The 22355-nt window shown below is 37.8% G+C and overlaps 1 protein-coding gene across 4 annotated transcripts in view; it reads left to right on the top strand.

The window, feature by feature from the left end:
- LOC121734274 (furin-like protease 2) overlaps positions 1-22355 on the top strand; it is a 301354-nt gene that overhangs the window by 61329 nt on the left and 217670 nt on the right. For 3 of the 4 annotated variants that reach the window (XR_006036695.1, XM_042124770.1, XM_042124767.1), the window contains exon 1: positions 6746-6876. The exons of the other annotated variant lie outside the window; for it this stretch is intronic. The gene's annotated coding sequence lies outside the window, so the exon portion shown is untranslated. Of the gene's footprint in view, positions 1-6745; positions 6877-22355 lie in introns of those variants that run through there. 4 annotated transcript variants of the gene reach the window in all.

The raw sequence follows: 22355 nt of genomic DNA, 5'->3' as shown, positions 1-22355 counted from the left end.
ATATCGTAAACATTTAATGCCGGAGCTATATTAAGAATATTAATTGAGTTTTTCTTTCATTTAACATTCGTAATATTTAAATGTACCTCCAGTAATGGCCGACGTTGATAGATAAACAAGATTAGCGGCGAAGTTATGTTTATTTCAGCTTAGAATTTCTTAATTTTCCGTGAAAACTCCTAATGTTCTCTCACAAAATTAGACGTAATGGGATAATTGAGTTTCGGAAAATGTAAAAACAGCTTTAATACCAATTCTATTTTCACTTCTGATTAATGTTGAACATCAGCAGGCTTAGCATGGTCACCATAGAAACGTTTTTTTCTCCGGAGGAATAGACAAAGTTACAGATAGACAAAGGAAAACCACCATTTTGTCACTAAAATCTGTCAGTATGTCCATTCTCTCCCGTTTCGATTGTAACCTTGTCCAACAGTGTAACCTAATTAGTAATGTGTTTCTATAAACTGTAATATAATGTATTTAGTATTTTACGGCGCTGTTTGAAAGCGTCTTTAATGTCCACTACCGCGCTTTTATAGCCTTGAGATTACAGTTCTTTATTGTACTGCGCGTATCTTAATCCTAACTGTAGGCCGAGTTAGTTTCAATGAAATTTACGCAGATAGAAAGCTGTCTATGACGCTAGCGTATTTCCTAGAATTTGCCACAGGGTCTGGTCTGCAGTTGGCTGTGAATGGCCATTTATTATGAGCTATTCTATACTTATTTCTTATATCGATTGCCTATAGTCATATTATAAAATATGTAAGTATTATATTTTCTCACAGAAAACCGGCGTGAAACAGTTTCCCTTCCCTACTGTCCCTTATTCCCTTCCCTACGCTCCCCTATTACCCTATTCCCTCTTAAAAGGCCGGCAACGCACCTGCAGCTCTTTTGATGCTGGGAGTGTCCATGGGCGACGGAAGTTGCTTTCCATCAGGTGACCCGTTTGCTCGTTTTCCCCCTTATTTCATTAAAAAAAATTGTATGGTCGGCTGTGGATAATTTAGCTAGATCCTAGTAATGATATATCATATTTTAGTAGAATTCTGAAAACGTTTTTTTCCAAATTTATTCAGAAATAAAACATGTTTTACTGATTAATTACTTTATTTACTTGTACGGATTATTAAATGGTACATTAACGACTACTTTTACTTAAGTTTTGACCTTCAAAGGTGAGTAACTACGTCAAGAATTCCAATAAGATAATTCCACTGCCTAATGTTGCGTAACAAATACTCCTATAAAACATCCAATATATAGAGAACGCTAAGAGCAATACAATAATACGTCGTCGAGTTATGTTACGTTATCTAAATTAAGATTTTATGATGGCAGTACATCGGTAGCTGGAAGTGGCCATATCAATTTTACGTGTGAGGCATCATCAGACGTTGGCACCGTGCCAGAGGCTCCGTTACTCCGTACGTTTAATTGCGAGAAGAAAATAGCCAAATAAATCGCACATTATCATCATTAATAGGACTTTACACGTTTGAATATCCTTTCTGAGTGATTTAAATATCTTTAAAGTATCTATGGTTTAATATTTTGATGTTGTTTGGATGATTTTCCACGACTTTTCCACTTCGCAGATAGTTTACTGATGCTGTGTTACACATTCTCCAGCAAAATCAGAACATCTCAAGAATAAAAATTTCCAAATGCACAGTCACATATTTGAAAGGAAATCAGAAACTCAAAAAAGCGCCCATTTGGTCAGCAACTTTTTTGCAATTGGGTTATTTGAGGCGAGCAATTTTGCACAATAAACTTAGCCTATATTGCCCGGTTTTAATAGTTTTCCTTCACCGACATTTTCTTTGTATCGAGGTCGGCACGCCCTCCAACAATTGGAGCTGATCGATTTTCACAATAGTTTATTCAATATCAAGTCGCCGTATGTGGCCAATTGTTGGTTAGTGGTTAGTGGTTATACCGAGTAAGTGGCTCCATGCCCCACCTTCCGGATTTAGGTTGTTCGTGCGCGCCTGCGGTTTATGTCCGCGTATTTTTTTTAAAATGAAATAAGGGGGCAAACGAACAAACGGGTCACCTGATGGAAAGCAACTTCCGTCGCCCATGGACACTCGCAGCATCAGAAGAGATGAAGGTGCGTTGCCGGCCTTTTAAAAGGGAATAGGGTAATAGGAGAAGGTAGGAATGGAAAGGGAACGGAATAAGGGAGGGTAGGAAAGGGAATAGGGTAGGGATTGGGCCTCCGGTAAACTCACTCACTCGGCGAAACACAGCGCAAGCGCTGTTTCACGCCGGTTTTCTGTGAGGACGTGGTATTTCTCCGGTCGAGCCGGCCCATTCGTGCCAAAGCATGGCTCTCCCACGTCAAAATTGTGTATTGTTCCTTTTACATATTTAGTGATTGGCACTTTTTGAGATGGTAAGCAAAGTAGATTTTTGTGGAAGAACCATAAATTCTGGAGCCATAGGGTTGAATGTCGAAAGACGACTAGAGTTATAGAATCAAGTGGTAGAGCCATGCTTCGGCACGAATGGGCCGGCTCGACCGGAGAAATATCACGGGCTGACAGAAAACCGGCGTGAAATAGCGCTTGCGCTGTGTTTCGCCGAGTGAGTGAGTTTACCGGAGGCCCAATCTTCTACCCTATTCCCATCACTACCTTTCCCTATTCCCTTCCTTACCGTCCCCTTTTCCCTGTTAAAGGCCGGCAATGCACCTGCAGCTCTTCTGATGTTGCGAGTGTCCATGGGCGAAGGAAGTTGCTTTCCATCAGGTGACCCGTTTGCTTCTTTGCCCCCTTATCTCATAAAAAAAAGTGCGAAAGTGTGACCAGTGTCTGTCTGTCTGGTACCTCTTCACGTGCAAACCTCTGAACCGATTTTAATGGAAATTTTTGGTATGGTGATACTTTGAGTCCCGAGAAAAGACATAGGATAGTTTTCATTCCGGAAAAATGTACGGTTCTTGCGCCATAAACAAATTATGGCGCAACAAAGTTACGGGCGTCATTTAGTTGTACTAAACTTTTGTTATTCTTAATTTATACTAAACTATTTAATCGAATATTTTATGTCTGTCTGTTTATTCTTAATCTCTTAAAAATTAAATGTCATAATATAGAGGCTACCACACTGCGCTCCAAAACCGGTATCAAGGATGTAGGTGTCAAAGCTGCCAAGCTGAGGTGGGATTGGGCGGGTCACGTTGGCCGCATGCATTCCGACCGCTGGGCAAAGATCTCAACAGAGTGGGCACCTGAAGACGGACGCCGCCGCCGAGGCCGGCCTAGAAAAAGATGGCGTGATGAGCTGGAGGCATACCAGCCAGGCTGGCCAGCGATGGCGCAGAAGAGAGACAGATGAAAGTCTTTTGGGGAGGCCTTTGCCCAGCAGTGGGACAGTTTAGGCTTATAATAATAATAATAGCTCCCACACCGGTTTCGGTGACGGTGGCCGGTTTCATTGAAACCAGGCCAGCTACGCAGGAGTAATTTTATAGTGCCCAAGTGTGTGCGCAGTACACAAGAGCACTCTCTATTCCTTTACTCTCATAACCCAGTGGGACGGAAGACCGACACGACCGGCGAGAGATCAGGCGCAGGACCGACTTTTTACATGCCCACCCGACGCATGGATCATCTTACTTGTCAGACAATCAGGTGATCAGCCTGCATTGTCCTAACCAAACTTGGAAATAACATGTTTCCAACGCGGGAATCGAACCTACAACCTCCGAGTCAAGAGCCGCGCTCTGTACCACTAGACCACGGAGGCGTTAATAATAATATAGAGGCTTTGACTCCCGGAAAAGGATACCCCCGTGCGATTAACACAGCTCTAGCAACAAGTTGATAAAAGGAATATAGCGTAAATTACAAGGTAAAATGTCGCAAGAGTCCACGCAGTGTGATTGTGTAAGAGCATTCCTCTAAGAATAGTTGCTCTTTTCCTATAAAAACCGCCCCAGTATCTAGGACATGTTACGGTGTTTCAATTATTATATGTAGCCCACGTAGCTGTTACATAAGTGTTATATAAGGTGATATACTGGAAGTGCCAGTACGTGCACTTTATAAACTTATGTCTTATTTCTATCACATAATCTTGTGCGTAAGATATGATTACTATCACTCTTGGTTTCTATACCGAATTGTATGGATTTTACTGGTGTCTTCATTGGTTAGGAAACTGCTTATCCTTACTAACCTAACTTCTGATTCAAATAACTTTTAAAAAGTTGCTAGACTATCAAATTTAGCTATCTAAGTTTGAATCCTAAGTTAATCTAATAATAAAACAAACATTTTAAGTTACTTTAATTTAAAATATGCTTTAAAATGATATTTAGCGTTTGAAGTAAAACTTGCAGAAGGCCGGCAACTATCTTGAGCAACTTATAGCAAAAACTATGTAGAATACAGCTTATGAAAACTTTGTTGCAGCTCAGTCTGTCTTATTGCGAATGATATAATGTGTTATCAATTTTATCAAATGCCACAATAATAATTACGTACTCTTTATGAACGCATCAAGCATAGATTAGGAAAAAGTTTACGAAATTCCAACCCTTAAATAAGATCAACATTTTTATGCCAGGGAATATATATTATACATATTATAAACAGCTTCCCCAGCATAGATCTATGCTGGGGAAGCTGTGTGGAAAATCTAGCACAAAAATATCTTATTGACTTTATATAAAATAGCTTTAGCAGAATGTTCTGCTAAAGCTATTTTATAAGTCAGACACAGAAATCAGTCTATAATAGTTGATTACTTGTATTTTAGAAAGTCTATAATAGTTGATTACCTGTGTTTTAGAAATAGTTAGATATAAAGTATACCTTTAGAGATACTATTAGAGAACGCCTCCGTGGTCTAGTGGCATAGAGTGCGGCTCTTGACTCGGAGGACGTGGGTTCGATTCCCGCGTTGGAAACATGTTATTTCCAAGTTTGGTTTGGACAATGCACGCTGATCACCTGATTGTCTGACAAGTAAGATGATCCATGCGTCGGATGGGCATGTAAAAAGTCGGTCCTGCGCCTGATCTCTCGCCGGTAACGTGTCGGTCTTCCGTCCCACTGGGTTATGAGAGTAAAGGAATAGAGAGTGCTCTTGTGTACTGCGCACACACTTGGGCACTATAAAATTACTCCTGCGTAGCTGGCCTGGTTTCAATGAAACCGGCCACCGTCACCAAAACCGGTGTGGGAGCTATTATTATTAGATATATTATACATAATACACCTCTATAGATACATTTACCCCTATTGATACATAACGTAATCGGTCATGTATCTAATACAGATACATTAGTTTAATCGCAATTAGATGACTCTTCAATAAATAATTTTGTTCGATCTTCGGACAGTGATTAAGCGGGTTTATTTATGTGATTGAAGCTACTAATCTATCGAGCGTGTGGAATTGTCTGGAATTACTTTAAAAACATGCTTGGTAGATTTAGCGTTGCTCGGAGTTCAAAGAAAGGAAATTATGCATAACACAAAATTGTTGACAGACTAACTAGATCACTCTTCTAAAACCTCTTAGGGAATAACACAGCCGTTACCAATATAATACAAGATTGTCATTTTTGTGAATTAAATCAATGATGAAAGAGAAAATCACCCGGTGAACTTCGAATCACTTCCCTACTAACATATTTTCTCACCGTACGAATCTCGAATATTTCAAGACTACTAGTTAAATCGGTTTAGCCGTTCCCGAATTTTAGCGAGACTGACAAAATAGAAAATTTATATTTATTTATATAGATAGATAGATGAATTAAATACATAATTACGAGAAGGTCAGTATCCTGCCAATAATTATCGTGTAAGATAGCTAATCCCCAGTAGTGAGAACCGGGTAATCCCCAGTTCCGAGAAAAGTTGTTGACGATGATTTTATCTTGGTATCGGTTTTTTGTGGATTCTTACTAAGTAAATAGGATGCTTAGGTGCGAAGGTGGTTTTAAATTCGTATTTGAACATGAAATAGGGTTAAATAGGTTTAAGAGAGCTGAATACTTTAAAATTGAGCAGGGAATCGAATAGCATACCCTGAAATAATATGATGATTTGATGCGAAGGTGATTTTATGTTCGAATTTAAACATGAAATAAGGTAGCTTAAAAGAGCTGATAGCTTTAAAATTAAGTGGGCAATGAAACCTTATACTTTGAAATCATAAAACGCGAATAATAATTAAACTCCTTCGAAGATTATACGTGGGAGAGCCATGCTTCGGCACGAATGGGCCGGCTCGACCGGATAAATACCACGTTCTCACAGAAAACCGGCGTGAAACAGCGCTTGCGCTGTGTTTCGCCGAGTGAGTGAGTTTACCGGAGGCGCAATCCCCTAACCCCTACCCTATTCCCTTCCCTACCCTCAACTATTCCCTTCCCTTCCCTTCCCTACCCTCCCCTATTACCCTATTCCCTCTTAAAAGGTCGGCAACGCACTTGCAGCTCTTCTGATGCTACGAGTGTCCATGGGCAATGGAAGTTGCTTTCCATCAGGTGACCCGTTTGCTCGTTTCCCCCTTATTTCATAAAAAAAAGAAGAGTCCTCAGTTGCCCTAAAATTAGGCACTTTTAGAAAGACTACTTACTCTACTGTTTATACTGTGGCAACGTACACGTATCGACTGAGGGCGATATTCGCTCGGTAATCGGCGATTAACGCAAAGGTCACGGTTCGATCGTTGCGAAACGACCGATCGCGGCGGCGAGCTCGATAGTCGAAAAGTGAACGTGCGACGCGCGTCACGAGTTGCGCGCGCGCAGTGGAGTTGCCAGTTGCCGTGCCAGTGCTGTGCTTTGTGCAGTGAAATTGTGTGTTCCCTTTTTGGATTTCCATTTCTTTCGCACAGGAAAAGGTAACTTTTTTATTTACATTTTTTTTGCTGAGGAAAGGGTTTTTTGGGTGTCCCATTTTTCGCACTAAGGTTATTTTTTATTTCCATTTTTTCGCATTTAGAAAGGATTTTTTTTATATTATGTTATAACAGGTGTTTTTTGTGAATATAAATATATTTTTTGGTGTAAAGTTGTTTTATATATTGGTTGAATTGATGCGTTCTTAATAATTCGTTCAATCAAATGCGTAATCGCTGGTTCGTGGAATTTTAAGAATAATGATTTATTATGTTTTAGCAATCACTATGTGCGATTTTGGTATATTACTGTATGTGTCGACGCAGATTTGCTTATAAAGCGGGTTAAAAATAATGTTTAACCGAAATTATGGTGGCGCGTGAGGGAAGTAGAGTAATTTCTTTAACAAAATCTTCTTAGATGTAAGTTTTTATATTTTTTGTTTGATATATTTTTTTTTAAATTAGAATCAAATAATTTCGATGCTCTTATCATAACTTATGTGAGTAAAACAGCATTCTTAGATATTATGGTTACTTAAAAATTTAACTTTAATTGGTACTGCTAACTTAAACTTATCTTTAAATAAGTAATAATGTTACTTAATAAGGCACGTTTAATATGAGATTGCAAATAGTTACCACATTTACCTTGACCTTGCTATAGTTATTATCATAAATAAAAGTTGATATAGTAACTTAGTTGTAAGTGGTAACTTACCAGTTACTACTTGTCACTACTACGTTACCACGTAGTAGTGACAAGTAAATGGTGGTTTTTCAACCACTGTCGAGTAACCACTATAAAGATGGTGATGAATAAAAAAAATGCGATTTGTAAAAAAAAAGTGGGCTACGGTGTTAAATGTAAACGGATTTATGAGTTTATTCAATATACTAATTTAATAGGCAACATTATGTTTTAAATGGGAATTGACACAAATAATATTGTTCTAATTCAAATTACACGTATTGTTATTAAATCCGCATCTAAACAGTAAATATTGTATTAGTGTTGTTTATTCAAATTGTCCATATCAAAAACAAACGTAATAATAGGTACAATAATTTATGTTAACAATATCTGCCTAACATAAGTTTATTAAAAGTAAATACATATACACTAAAATCAATGATTTTAAAACCAAAGCTTTGTACTTTTATCATTTATAAGTAAAAAAAAAAACAATCCAATCGAAGTTATTTTACCTTTTTAAGCGTTTAAAACTGTAATTTAAAAATCTTTTGTTGGACATTTTTTTTAAGGTGGCAAATTAATTATATTTTAAATGCCATTGAATACAAATTAAGGAAACTACTTATTTTATTTGTGGCAGTAAAATCAAAATTTTGTATCCGAACTCCGAAGAATTCAAATGAATATTACCTAATTAATTTTTATATTTAAATTAAAATGCTGCGAATGCGAATTGAATAATTACAGAACTGCTTACCGTAAACAAAACTTAACATTTATGTAACACATTTGAATATTATGCACCATTTCGTAACATGCCCAAAACTATAATCAGCCAAGGAAAGTTTTTGTATGTGGAGCATCGTTGGCCGATGCGGGTAGAAAGTAAAAGTGACAGATCCACCATTCACCGAACGTTCTCTTTAATCCGAACGACGATTATTGGAGATTGTCTTGAGCTTAGTAACTGGTTTGACCTTAGATGTGATTGATGATAGGCATGAGCTCTTACGTTGTATATAGAGGAGAATCATGTATATTTAATTATTTATATATTTTTTTGACGAGGCCCGCAACTTCGCCAACAAAATGCGTTTATCGTGCGGAAATCGTACGTTTTTCTGGGATAAAAAGTATCCATATATCTCTATACCTAATTTCATCAAAATCGGTTTAGCGGTTTGGGCGTTAAGAGGGTAACACACAGACAGACTATCACACATTCGGATTTATAATTTCGAAAATATAAATTAATTTCAGGAAATTTTGTTAATTAGGGCAATACGCTTATAAAACCCCCTTAGACAAAGTATCTTTCGTTAAAAACGATGACGAAATTCGTTATTAAAATGTATGCGGTATAAGTCATCGCTAAATGACATTTCGCTTGCGAAGACTAATGTCAAAAATTCGTTATCAAAATACATTTTGATAACGAATTTCGTCATCGTTTTCAACGAAAGCAGAGTAGACAGAATGATAGAGAATGCCGACTTAGAACTGATGTTGAAATTTTTAAATTTGACGTATTATGACGAAAATCGTCGCTAGGGTTGTTAACTTGTTACCTACGAATTTAAAACTATGACATATTCGATGGACGTGTTCCTCTTTGGTCGTATTGTTGTGTTTTGGCACATGCGATTAAAATTGTCAGAATCCAATTTTGAAATCTTTATTTTAAATATTTAAAAATAAATTATATCAGCCAGCGCGAGGCACATTCCGTTCATAATCCTAGTGAAACCCGACGAATTTGACAGATATTGAAACCTGTCCGTCTCTTTGCAGTCGAACTACTGGTCGTTATGTCTATTGTGACGAAAGGGTCTTAAGGAAATAGGAAAAAAATAAATAGAAACGTATACCTTTGAAAATTTTGGCTTTGACTGACTGAATAGAATTTAGTGACCGTCTAATACCATTCGTCAGTCCATCAGTCACCATCAGTCAAACATAATTTATGATTGACGGAATTGACTGTATGTCGCTTGCATGAGAGTGTAATGGGTGCCCTATACACTTCATTATGTCTGCTCTACATTATTTTAAATTAGTTCGCATGTTCGTGGTGAATATTTAAAAGTAAATAACAACCTGTAATGGACATAATTAAAATATAACCTTCAACGAACTCATTAGAAACGAGAAAAAACCACAGAAATTCCTGACAGCAAAAACTTGATCGTTTTTGTCTGACCTTAAGTGGATAGAGAGAATTGTTAAGCGTTTTGGCGGTCACTCGTCAAAATAGCAGGCTAAAATTATATTTTGAATGTGCAAAAAGTATTGTTGCAGCGTACCATCTAAGATTTAAAGATATTTAAGGATCTAGGACCAAGTAGATAACGCCTGTAACTCAGTTGTGCCAAAACGCGTGAACCGTAAATTTTGCGGGATCAAAAGTATTTTATGTCCTTTCCCGGGACTCAAATTATCTCCATACAAAATTCCAGTAAAATCGGTTCAGGTATTTGGGCGTGAACAGACAGACAGACAGATATTAGGTAAGGATCTAAGGATATGATGCAGGATCTGTGCACACACTGTACTAGCAAAAACAGTTTGTTTGGTTTGTCTGTCTCAGTGGATGACAGTATGAACTCCTGTCCTCGTGTATTGCGCGCACACTTGAGCACTATTGACTCCTATGCGGACTTGGTTCCAATGAAATCACCACAACGCGCAACGCCATGACGTGTGGGGTTATTTCCTCAAAGCAACTTTGGTCTTTGTCGTAAATTGTCGGAAATCACTTGACATGTGAACGTATACAATAATGATAATGATGATCATATTGTAATGATTATGATATTGCATAACAGAACAACTCAATCGTTATGCCAGAAGGAAGTATTAGCTGGTCATTATCAATAATAATTTATAAGAACAATCGCCGTGTAATTAAATATCCTAGTATCTATTGTTTTATTGTTTCTAGTATGCTTTTATGCTTGTATTTTAAGTGGTGCTTGTACTAATTTTTGGTTTCCGTAACAACTTAACGCCTGATAGCTATATCGCCTTAGCTTAGAATATACTTAAGGCTAGACGATTGTAAAACTGGTAGTTATAAAAATTGTAGGACACTTGATGTCGCCCGTAAATTCGTTACGATCAAATTCGTTTATCGCATGGAAACCGTACATTTTACTAATATAAAAATTAGGTATCCTATAGCCTTTCCTGGGATTAAAAGTTCAGCAAAATTTGTTCAGGGTTCGGGCGTGATGACATTCAAATTCTTTATTATACCCATACAATAATACACAATAGCACGAAATAGACAATGTACATCACGTCGTCTAGTCCCATGATAAGTTGAACTTGTGTTATGGCAATCAGACAATGGATGCACACCGACCAGTCTTATCCTACAGCAGAAATGTTGTCAAACGTCGAACCAAATTTTTTGTTTACTGTCTATGCTGGTGCTACCTTATCGTACATTGCAGTAATTTAATTTTCTATTTGCTGCCAGATGCGATCCCAACAGGATCGAAACATTATTATTGTAAAAGTTTACGTGGGAGAGCCATGCTTCGGCACGAATGGGCCGGCTCGACCGGAGAAATACCACGGGCTCACAGAAAACCGGCGTGAAACAGCGCTTGCGCTGTGTTTCGCCGACTGAGTGAGTTTACCGGATGCCCAATCCCCTACCAGCTCACTCATCTCTTCTGATGCTGCGAGTGTCCATGGGCGACGGAAGTTGCTTTCCATCAGGCGACCCGTTTGCTCGTTTGCCCCCTTATTTCATAAAAAAAAGCTGAATTGAATTTCACATCTTTACATTTTACTTGTTCCCAACATCAGAAGAGCACCTCTGGTGTCATATTAGCTCTTAATATAGAAGCATGAGATCCTTGACCTTAATAAGCGAGTCTTGGAAACTAGCTATATACTATATAACTGATATTAAACACTCCATATATTGTTACCTGACATAATTAGCACAATATTAATGTCATACGGTAGACTAACTCAGCGCTCTTAGTTCTTACGATAATTAAATTCATGACACGCAGACACGTGATTTTGTCAAGCCCCGACGAAAACATAGGTGCGTTATAAATTTGACGTGACTGTCTTTTACTTGGTTGTGTGACTTGTGAGTCTGTCTGTCTGAAGCATCGAAACGGGTTTGAAAGCTGATATTGTCGAGAGTGTACTTTGCCATATTTAAATAATTTAGATCTCAATCAGCTTGCTCACTGCCGAAAAATTTAGGAGTTAAATTTCTTAATTTATACGTCTTGTGCTTTAGTCTAACGTTGTCTGAAATTTGGCTCGTGTGTGCGAGTGCCTCGTTTTGTCGGCGATGCTAGTCAACTGTATATTATTTATACTATAATGTTACCTAGTATAATTAGTTAATTGGATATGAATCGAAATTGAGTGATGCGCACCGCCGCCCGCCGCCGGTCGTGTCACAGTACAAAGGCAATCAATATTAGAGTGAACTAACTCACGACTGTTTCATTATTAATTACTTCATTACGTTATTAGTGTATGCAATCAGTAAATATGAAACGCTTTGTAGAATCATAATATGAATCGTAATATGATTCATCTTCTTAAAATTGCAAAATGGTCACTTAAATGAACGTGGCGAAAAAAGGAACTAACGCTGCCATCATACAAAAACGTCATTTTTGACAGTTCTCCTTTGCGTGCGCCGCCCCCGCTCACGTTCATAAAAAGCCTAGTCGATCTGTAGTAATTCTGTCAGTTTGACAGTTTTGACAATTCATTTGCTGAATTGATTGCTAAATGCGACCATTTTAGCCCCGCAGTTGGAAGGTTGTATTTAGGACGCTGCAGGTAGAGATCAACTTTAATGCATTTGATTTTCTGATCAAGTTTGATAAGTTTTTAAAGTTTAGGGTGAAGCTAATTAGCTTACGAGCGTAATTTGTGAGTTGTGAATCGCAGAATTTCGGTCGCGTAAATATCTTTTCATACAAATCATGACTCACAAAATTACACTCGTGTGAATCAAACAGGTCTTTTTTATGAAACTGAATGCAGCAGATTTTCTGCCAGCCAAAATTCTGCAACTCACAACTTACGCTCGTTTGGCTTCACCCTTATAGTTGAACACGTTACACCGTACACGGGGATGACCCAGTGAAATATATCATATTAATAAGTTTATAGTTAAAAAAGTAGAGATAAGTATAGTTTTAAAAAGTTAATTAAGGATAACATAAACCTTTTGGATGAAAATAAAGACTTACTAAAACCTCGATGGCAAAAAATGCCATATCAAAGATTCACGCTAAAAGTTGTAAAATAAACATTTTTCACGCCCATTTCATTACTCGGAGCGAAGTCCCACAAAGCGCGGCTCGTGTACGGAGGAAAAATGAGAAATTGCAGTTAATTTAATAAACAGAATACGGCGTCCATGAAAAAACTTCACTCCGCTTTAATCTACACTACTATTATAAAGAGGAAAGATTTGATTGTTTGTTTGTCTTGAATAGGCTCCGAAACTACTGGACCGATTTGAAAGATTCTTTTACCATTGGAATCCTACATTAATTCTGCTGAACATAGGCTAAATTTTATTTTGGAAAAAAATAGGGTTCCGTAAGATATTTGGGATTTTCGGACGCAAGGTGTAAAAAATCAACCAGAAATGTTACTTTTTTCGCGTACGCTGCCTAAACTATAAAAGATAGAACCATAAAATGTTCTAAGTAATTGTAGATCTTTTAAATATCTACAAAAAAGTCCGCGACACACTATACCTATCTATGTTGAGTGAAGCACAATAACCATTTTTTTCGCGCGTCGTCAAGGCGCGTCGCGCGGGTTGCTCGCCCGGAGAGTCCACGTAAATATTAATTATTATTACCTCGATCATGGGAATCGCAGACACAATAGATTTATAATATAATAGTTATGCGACAGCCGGGTGCCGCTTCATTGATGGGATAATATTATAGTGCTTCATTAATTCATTTCGTTTAGTGTAAACCATTTTTATGTTCTGCTGAACATAAAGATTGAGTAAGAAATAAAGATTGAAAAAAATAATATTTAAAAATCAATGTCCACCCGTGCGAAGCCGGGGCGGGCCGCTAGTACACGTATAATTCAGTTTTTTCCCCCGCCAAAGTTTCTTATCGAGCTGAATATATTTTAGTTTGTGGGGGTCCGCGGCTGGAAAAGTGCCAGTGCGGGCATTGTTTGGCCTCCCGGACGAGCCACTAAATTAATATCAACCGAAGCTTTCTTTACCGTTTTGATTTGTTACAACACTTTCTGGGCCGTTTCACATTTTACAAAGGCATGTAAACCGAAGCCATAATATAAAGTTTTATGCCCTCTAAACAATCTGGAGACTGCGCATCCGGTTTACATGGTAAAGTTTTGGTGCTATCGTAGCTTGGAATTTGAATAGGAAGTTTTCAAAGCAACTACATTCTTCTACACCTTCATCCATCTAATTTCGTTTCGGGTTTAAATACTGTTTTAGCACAATTATATCTCTGGGATATCCTGACATCATATTATTATCAAAGTGTTTTCTGTTTGGTTACCATTGTAGATTCTGTTTGAAACGGAGTTTCGTGATGGGAGTGTATCATGGGTTATTGTTTACGTGGTACGAAATTCTACCTTGGTCTTCTTACATCAGTCTTCAATGATTTTTTTTAAATAATTTGACTTACATGCCCTATGTGACGCTGCTGTTAGGAATACTATAAGACATAAGTTGTACTTAATACACATTTTTAATCGTAGACGCTTCTTAGCTTACATCAAACGACCAACCGCCTCGTACTATTTATTAGAGGTCACATTGATGTGTTGTTTGATACGTATTCTACAATCTGATAATAAATTAATCAACTAAAACAACTTGAGGAAACGTGAAGAATGCACAAGCTCCTCTCGACCCGGTTCAGTATAGTGACCCTCACTCGAGGCGTCCCTGTTATAACTTAACCTTAATTGCGGTCACACTGGGGCCTATTTAAAATAATATATACCCGTGCAAGTGCTGCCTAATACGTGGAGATTAGTCACTGGACCTATTAGCAGAAGGAAATTAAATGTTACAAGACAAGCGCTCTGTAAAGTTAATTAAGGTAAATAGGACTTGCTTAGCAGGTTTTTGGGTAATGTTAAAAGCCGCATTAGGTTCGTTAGGTACTACAGGTTAATTAGCATTATTGTGTATCGTGCTATCGAATTTTTTCGGTTGGCAACTTAGACAGCGGGCAGGCCTGAATCGCGATTCGCGCCTATAGATTTTTTGAGATCGACGTTGCCATAAACAATGTTTTTATGATAATGTCAGATTTTTTGAAAACAGCTGACAGAAGCATATCCTTACTTCATATAAGTACGGCTAAAAACGTTTGCTGGATCTGCCTGAAGAGAAATAAAATCGAAAATTTCCGTTACCAACAGTCCCCCTGAGAGTATGATCAGCTAGCCTCAAAGGTTCGCAAATTGTACTCCCATGAGCCCACACATTGTTAAAGCCTGCCGATGCAGTAATAGCTGAGGTTTTTGCTTAATTGTCTTCCGCCTCACAAAATTGCATTGATGCAGTAGCACGGATAATTGAAAATAAAACGACCGTCAATGGTGTGGTCTTTCTGCTAATTAATTTTGTTTGTATCGATTGTGTTTTAATGATAATATTATGGTTGAGTCAATTGGTCAGTCAAAACTCGATCAATAATACCACTTTATAGACATGCAAAGCATTTGGACGCGCAAAATCAGAACTATCCCCGCCTTAATACAAATGTACTCTCCAAACCTCCTGTCAATGACAAGTAACATTTTACATGTGGCCGAAATGAAATTACTCGTTTCTACATTGAGAATTTTAAAAGCAATATTACAAAGCAGAAAAAAATTAATATGATACGAAGCCTTGACATTCTGCACTCCGATAAAATAAGACCATTACGTGGTTTCATTAAAAGAATCATAAGTTTATTATTGATCTTGTTAGACCTAAAGTGCGTGGTTAAAACATAATACGAAATGATTAAAAGTTAAAGACCGCAATAAATTTCTGTATTAAAATTTTAATTGAAAGAAACTAACTCATCTAAATCTAATAATTAGAAATTAGTTGTTACGTATAATGTGGCCATATTATGTGTTCGTTCATCCTGACATTTCTACAGAAAAGCGAAGATTGCCAAGAACCAATGGCAAATAACTGTTATATAACATGGGATTCCCCGGAATCGCTTAAATAAAATGGCTTAAGCAATGCTTCATTCATCCGGAATTGAACTATCACTTTCTCGCGAATCACGCTGACGGTGGAAAGCTCCAGATCTGTCAATTATATTTGAATAAAGAATACCTTTGCCTCCTCCATATTCAGAGTATTTTAGGCTCCAAAGAATGTTAAAATTTAGGCAAAATTCATACTGTATTTTGGTGAAAGTTGTCGTTAGAGTAAAAAAATAAGTCTTTATCTTAAATCTTTATTAGGTCTTAATAACATAATGCCGAATTTGAGGCCAATGTAACTGACGGTCCAAACACATCACGAGACAATTCATCAAACTTAAATGTCAAAATTTGTATTCTGTGGTTTGTATCTTAATAAACTCTTATCTTGCGTAGACGTGGCACACTTATGTATACGTAGCATTGGTCAAGAAATCCCTCTCTCTCAGACTTTGTCACGTATACGGCGCGCGACACGTAACATTCGCGTGCGCTAACTGGAGCATGCAGTGACGTTTCAAGGTCGCATACACGTCCTGTATTATCCAGTATGAACCGTGTTTTAATCGCGCGGAAACATAAATTTTCTTTCGAATAAAAGTATGCTATTATGTTATATCATTTACTCTCTAAGTATCTCCATACCAAATTTTAGAAAAATCGTTTCAGCGGTTAAGACGTGAAGAAGGAAGAGACACAGGCTCTTTAGCATCTATAATATCAGTATGGATATGGATGCTACCGCCTTTTAGAGTGTTATTCTGCTGCGCATGCTATCTATAAGGATGTGCTCCAATGACGTCTGAAAGTATGCTGGTAATTTTAATGTGTTCAGCGTGATTAGATTTATTATTGAGGTGAGTAGAGTAAAATGGCCGTATATTTTATGCTCGATTTTCGAGGTTTCCTGACTGGAGTTTATTTATTCACTTGCGCTTTTCATTGGCTTACGTTGAACCAACCAATGAATAACGCTGTTAAATTTAGAGTTGGATTGTGACTAAATACTTAGTAATTATAAGAATCGTTATTGCAATGTGTTACGGGCTTTAAAAATAATTAGAAACTAAACCAAAGATATAGTCTCTGAGGTATTGTATGCGTGGACTGTGGCCATTGTGACTTTGGACAGGGTGAATACCCTGTCCAAAGTCTAAAAGGACTCTTCTAAAATTTAACGATTTCCCTACTGAATCTTCTCACTTTTGACGTCGGTGCCAGACCTAAAATTTCTGAAATCCTATGGTTCATTACCCCTTAACGCTTTAAAAAGTGTGAAGATTGAGTAGAGAAATCGTTGAATTTTAGAAGAGTTCTGAAAAAGCCACCATTTAAATACGAACAATTATTTGGCTTTACCGGATAAATACCACGTTCTCACAGACAAACCGGTGTGAAACAGCGCTTGCGCTGTGTTTCGCCGAGTGAGGGAGTTTACCGGAGGCCCAATCCCCTAACCCCTACCCTATTCCCTTCCCTACCCTCAACTATTCCCTTCCCTTCCCTTCCCTACCCTTCCCTATTACCCTATTTCCTCTTAAAAGGCCGGCAACGCACTTGCAGCTCTTCTGATGCTGCGAGTGTCCATGGGCGACGGAAGTTGCTTTCCATCAGGTGACCCGTTTGCTCGTGTGCCCCCTTTATTTCATAAAAAAAAAAAAAATAACCCACTATGGGTTAGAATGTTGTGTTTGGAAATTCTTCCAAAAAAGAATTTCCAAAAACAACATTCTAACCATCAGTACCGTAAACTTTAAAACGGCCACCGTTTTTAGTTGATAAATTAGGAATAATGTTGTGTACGTTCTGCCAATACGTAATTTAGTGTCTGCGGCCACTGCAATTTGTAACTTGCGGCTGATCAGCAATTTAAAGAGCCCGTTTATACATTTAACCCAAATCGATATGGCCGGACGTTGGCAAGCACTTTTAGCTATTTGCTTCAATGCCCACGTTACATGCTCGTTAATTATATTGTTTACTATTGTGAATTAATGGGTGATTGCGAACAGGAAAATGCGGCTGTGGATTGATAAAACGGAATCTATTGTTTTGACGCAGGGGATTGACCGTCTCTTAAACTGTTTACAATAAGTACGCAGAATTATTGAGATAATGGAACTTGGTAAAACCAGAAATATAAAATCTGTATGTACAAACAATATATAATTAATCGATATTAATACAAAGCTATAATGAAAAGCTTTATACACATGTACATAATATATTACATTCCGTATACAATACACATTATTGCTGCCGTGTGTGGATCATTTCTAATGAGTAATGACAGATGTAATGAGATATTGTGTCGTACTCATAAAGTTAATATACCTAGCGGAATAGAGCAACATTTTATACGTGGGAGAGCCATGCTTCGGCACGAATGGGCCGGCTCGACCGGAGAAATACCACGTTCTCACAGAAAACCGGCGTGAAACAGCGCTTGCGCTGTGTTTCGCCGAGTGAGTGAGTTTACCGGAGGCCCAATCCCTTTTCCCTTCCCTACCCTCTCCTATTCCCTTCCCGTCCCATCCCTACCCTTCCCTATTACCCGATTCCCTTTTGAAAGGCCGGCAACGCACCTGCAGCTCTTCTGATGCTGCGAGTGTCCATGGGCGACGGAAGTTGCTTTCCATCAGGTGACCCGCTTGCTCGTTTGCCCCCTTATTTCTTAAAAAAAAAAAAACAATCTTGAGCTGTCAAACGAAACCGAAATTGGTTTCATCTGTGTGTAAAAATATGTGTATAAACACTTACACAAGCGTGATTGAACATGATTTCTATGAGATTAAATTGTCAACGTGCGGCACGTGCAGGCTGGACACACCGGTTTCGGTGACGGTGGCCGGTTTCATTGAAACCAGGCCAGCTACGCAGGAGTAATTTTATAGTGCCCAAGTGTGTGCGCAGTACACAAGAGCACTCTCTATTCCTTTACTCTCATAACCCAGTGGGACGGAAGACCAAAACGACCGGCGAGAGATCAGGCACAGGACCGACTTGTTATATGCCCATCCGACGCATGGATCATCTTACTTGTCAGACAATCAGGTGATCAGCCTGCATTGTCCTAACCAAACTTGGAAATAACATGTTTCCAACGCGGGAATCGAACCCACGACCTCCGAGTCAAGAACCGCGCTCTATACCACTATACCACGGAGGCGTTATAAGGCTAGGTAGGTATATTAACTTTATGGTCGTACTATAAAATACGTTTTTATATTTATATAGCTGCCGTCACAGTTCATAAAACGATGACGCTAAACGTACCGTAAAAGTGACGCGTGCCCGATAACACGGTTCTATACATAGAATTATTAAAATATAATACTACATGTTATTATAAATATAGTAATCATTATGAGGAAAATCCATAGAAATAACAACTTATTATTAAAACAATAATAATTTTGTTACCAGGAATCGACTGCGGGAAATCATTACAGACTCCGCAGAATTTGTTTTATAACGCCAAAATGACCCTATCTTTTGACCTACAAGGATCAAATAATATTGTCATAGATAGATTAGTGCCATTGTCATAGGGACGTGAATGCGATGTTCCTGTTACTCGAAAGAAGTAGTTTCATAAAAAAAAAGAACTTTTACTACTGGGAAGTAAAAGTAATTAAATTGTTCAAAGTACTCATCACGCCGAATCAAACGAGCACAAACTCGATGGGGTTACATTGTTTTATTACGAAGTTCCTATGGTCACAGCGAGCTCCATCATCAGATAAGTTCCACGTCATCATAATATAGACTGCCACGTGATATTTTGTGACGATGCAATATACGATATTGCATAATTGACATAATTATTAATATGCCACAGATTATTCTTGGATGATATAGAAAAGAGGGCGCGAATACGATACAGCTGTCTTAAAAATGACATAATATTATGACATGATGGCGGCGTAGATTTTTTCGATCATCCAACTTTTTCGTGTCGTGCTGTCGTGCAATATTTCATGTGTCAACAATAGTGCAATAAGGCCGCTATTTAGATTCGAGCCGGCAGCGATGGCCGATTAGTTTTGTGTGGCGTTATTGTGAGCTGTGATCCCCGCTTTAAGGAAATCCCGCGATTAAATCGTTATTGCACGTCCAATATGGTTTATGCATTTTACAAGCGATGTAATATTTTGGCTGAATGTTTAGCCTCTAGGTATGGAGTGAATGAAAAAAATATTGTTAAACTTCTATATGCATTTGACTTACGGAGTGATCCGGTGAATGGGTGACGAGTGCGTTACCAAGAGTGTGCTCAGAAGAGGATTTACGTTTTAAAAGTTAATCGTTCTACTCCATAAGCTGTCTATAAGCCGAAATATTCTATCGATATTCATTATAAGGTTGATATGTCTGTTGATGACGATGATGGATCATTAAAACATACTGGTATAAATAATTACGACATTGTAGACGCGAGCGCCCATGGACGCGGGCGATGACGCAAGCGGTGAAAGTAAAATCAACCGACCGGTGTGAGGCGGTGTGTAGATACACAGCGAAAGGAACTCACAAAAAAATACAGCTTCCGCCGATTGTGTTCATCATCAACTGTCGGTAAGGTCAATGTGGAGAGAATTTTGGCCAAGAGCTGTCTTCCAACTATACTATTTAATCTGGCCCCTTAGGATCGACGACATTGACATGTTACGAATTCGACAGGAAACCGACTGGGTCGAACAAGGAACGAAGACGTAGTAATGTTTAATTAAAATGGTATGGCTATTTAATTTTGCAGTCTAAAATTTCATCATAAATTATTTTTTATGTCATTTACAAGAAACATAAAATTCGATACGTCTAATGGCTTTGCACATCACCTCTAAACGTGGTCATAAAAATGCAAATATCTCGAAAAATGTACATTACACGACTGTACCGAGCAATTTTCCAGACTGTTCTATCAGCAGAACAGCTAAATTGCGCAAACTAATGCGCCAGGATTACAGTCTTCGTACGTCTCACATTTCCTTAAACAAAGCCCCAGCAAGCAAGGGGGAATAATGATGCCAATTTCGCGAATAAAATTTAATATTGTACGACATTACAAATGACGCCTGAATCTAGTGATACTGAAAGATTAATAAGATTTGCTGAGACTTATCTCGGTGCGGATAGAATAAATGGTCAGTCGCTCTCCGGATCACCTGTCTGGAAGTCCTGGACAGACGTCATTAGTCAACGTCAGGAGCTTCCACAGGAATGCTGCACCCATTGTATCCCCCGCTTCTATTCCTGAAACTAAAAGGATAATGTTTTATTTTACTTCCCAACTTTGTTTCGCTTGAATCTGACTCGACGTTTGCTTTGAGGTTTGGCTTTTTAAAATTATCTTCAAGTTGTAATTCGTACCATCGGAGTTCATATTGTCATTTTATGTAGTTTTTTGTCATTTCGCCTTGTCTAATGGCTTTATCTTCACGTTGGTATGGATCAATATTGCATTACACCATTGATGGACAAATATTTGCGAACCTGTAGACAGATCATCTTTAATTGCCCATGATCGACGTTGGTTCATGCTTGTTGAAATGGTTATCCACCAAAAAGAATTTAAGGGGCCATTAGATTTAATTATATTCGTTTTCGATGTACAAGATCATCATAATGTTAAGTTTCGTATTTTATCAATATCATTCCTGTTTGACCACTTTTTAAAAAGCACGCTTGATGCGTCGTTAATTGTTCTGCTCCAAAGCCTGAGTAATATAATGCATGTTATGTGAGAATAGCACTGTTAATTACATAATTAACGTTACGCATGCTATATGCACGTGTTAATTAACATTTATTAATTTCAAGGATTGTGTTTCTCTAAAAGGAATTACCTAATGTCTTCATATTGTTATAATAAAAATTGTTACTTGTTATTGTAATTAAAAATCATTACTTGTAGACCACAAAAAACATGCATGCAAAATTATTTCACGAAAAGAATATTTATAAAGAATAAACGTATTTAGTTCGAAATAGCGTGGTTATACTATAAAGGAACCGTACACGTTTTTTACTTTTTGTTGTCCTAAAACCTCTAGATTTTATGGAGAGCTTGCAGTCGTTGTCCAGACATTAACGTTATTAAACATACCAAGATTTTCTCGTTTGAATTGGTGATAGGATAAAGATAAATTGAGAATGCATGTCTGATCCCGGGTAACAATAAACTGATTACTCAATTGGGACAAAGCCTATGAGATAGGAGGGTAAGCCCATCTTGGTCGAAGTAGGGCGCGTATAAGAATAAGAATAACGTTCATTTGCAAAAACGTGGTATTGACAATAAGATGGTACAATGTATGTACAATTGTACATATAACATTAATTTTAGTGAAAACGTATTATTCTTAATGTAAACGCCGTTTTGGATACAGTGAATTTAATTTACTTTTAATCCGAACAGTTGGAACTTGTACCAAGTTTCAGAGGTTATGTGGAAAAAGGTCTAAGCCAATCAAAATGCCCCTCTTTCGATGTATCCAAATAGTTAAGATCTAAGTTAGTGAATTCTCTGTCAGATTAATCTATCAAGGTTTCCAATTTTATGCTC

This window comes from Aricia agestis, chromosome 15 (genome assembly GCF_905147365.1).
Source record: "Aricia agestis chromosome 15, ilAriAges1.1, whole genome shotgun sequence".
NCBI lineage: Eukaryota > Metazoa > Arthropoda > Insecta > Lepidoptera > Lycaenidae > Aricia > Aricia agestis.
This window is presented reverse-complemented; position numbering and strand designations above follow the sequence as displayed.